Source organism: Alligator sinensis, unplaced genomic scaffold (assembly GCF_000455745.1).
Source record: "Alligator sinensis unplaced genomic scaffold, ASM45574v1 scaffold746_1, whole genome shotgun sequence".
Taxonomy (NCBI): domain Eukaryota; kingdom Metazoa; phylum Chordata; order Crocodylia; family Alligatoridae; genus Alligator; species Alligator sinensis.
The window spans coordinates 1,459,096-1,461,057 of record NW_005841959.1 but is presented as its reverse complement, the minus strand read 5'-3'; the positions used below and the strand labels follow the sequence as shown (position 1 = coordinate 1,461,057).

The 1,962-nt window shown below is 37.8% G+C and overlaps 1 protein-coding gene across 10 annotated transcripts in view; it reads left to right on the top strand.

Moving 5' to 3' along the window:
- DMD (dystrophin) overlaps positions 1-1,962 on the top strand; it is a 1,961,037-nt gene that overhangs the window by 1,845,047 nt on the left and 114,028 nt on the right. The window lies entirely within an intron of this gene.

The window sequence follows — 1,962 nt, the reverse complement described above, 5'->3', positions numbered from 1 at the left end:
TAGGGAAGAGGAGCCGTGTTGTCAAATACCTTGTTTCAAGGCTGCAGAAGGCAGCTAGCTGTACTTTTCATTCAGTATGCTAAAAGGTCAACTTTCTGCCTGATTTCTTCTGGGAATTTGAACTGACATTTAATTCAGTGCCGTTTCTCTTTTATGTGGCCTCATGCTGTGAATTTGCCTCGTTGGAACATGCAGGAGATGCAGCTGTGAATTAAATGTATTTAAAAATCCCACGCAGCAATTAAACCATAAAGCCAAGTCAAGAAGTTGAGGGATGTGCCAGAGATATGATCAGACATTCTAGGAGAGGCCAAAAAGGAATGAGAGTTTGTTTGCATTTTTTTTTCTTATTAAAGTTTTGTAGCTAAGTGAATTACTGTATTATATCTGCGTAGCCTTCTTATGGCTCAGCTACACTGTCCACATGCAGTACATTTTATAACGCTGTTTATGAATGAACTTAAATAAAATCCTTTAAAACATGTGAACGCTTGAGGTGGGGGGGAGCTAGTTTTGTGGCTGGTTTGCAATTCGGAAGTGTTTCAATACTTATAAGCAGAAGGTGTCATTTTGACCCAAGTCTATACCATATACAAATTTTGCGTATCGCTATACGGTGTGGTATATGATGCCATCTTTTAAACTGTATTACAGTAACATATCCCTTTTCTGGGACTTCGTGTTATAGCTCTCCTCTCAAATGTAAGTTAGGCTGAGAACAGGTTTGGGGGCACAGATCTATTGAGAACTGAGACAGGAAACAAGAATCAGTTATATGAAAGGTCCTTGACCTCTTATCACTGAGGAATTGGTTGCAGACATCATTGTTTGATCCAGGATTCCACAAGACCCTGAAGTGAAATTGCTTTGGCAGAAGTGGAGGGGATAAGCTTTGGAAGGCAAATAGATCAGTGGACAAGTAACAGCTGGAGGGGTTGGCTCACTAAGCTTTAACAACTGAGTAGTAGTCTTTGCCCATGACAGAGAGCACAGTATAAAATGTTGAATGTCCAAAAGAAGCAAACACTATACAGTACTTAGCTGCTGACATTTGCCTGCATTTCCAATATTAACAGAAACTTTTAAAATGTATTTATGCCTTTCCTCAGTGTTGCAGAAGCCAAAAAAGCACACAAAAGCCAAGTTTTCTCAAAAAAGACACTGATCCCAGGATTACAGCGAACCATCTCTGTACGTAGATCAATGGACTCCAGATTTATAGATGAAGACAAATAGTAATCCTTCTTGAATCACAAGAGAATGCTACCTTTTTGACATCACTGTTTTATTTTTTCAGTGATCAGTGTTCTTCACAGGAAGTATAAAAGGACAACTCTTCAAAATGTGTTCAGCAATAAATGACAGTAAAATAAGACAGGGGAGTCTTATTTTAATTGGGCAATAGTGTACCATCTTTCAAATAAAGAAGAATTTGTTAAAAGTTGCATTTATGATAGATTAACAAAATTAAGAAAAAACAACCCTGACATGTTTATTTTGGCCTTGTGACAGCAGCTGTAAGGGTGTTGTAATAACCTTGTGCTCTACTTCAAAGCAAAAAAGGTGAAAGGCAATGTAAATTGTATTGTTTGAAATTAGGTCAGTGCAGTGCACTGTAAAGGAATACTTTAATTTCTAATTATTGGCAAGTAAGTATGTGTTGCTGGGTTTTTTTTATTACCACCTGACCCAATTTGTTATTCTAAACACACACACATCTGGTTCATGCTGCATTTTCAAGTAAAGGCAATAGTGGGTGGGGGAAGGGCTGTGGAATTCGCTCTAATGTAGTCACAAATTATAAGGAATGTAATAGTTTAGAGTGTTGCGCAGTTGCATGCTCAGATTCTCAGCTGTGAAGCTTAGCAACGAATAAATGCGGAAGACTAAATCTGAGAAATGTACAAGTGGCAGAATGAACAAAATCAACAACAAATTAAACGGTATGAAAGGTATTAAGTA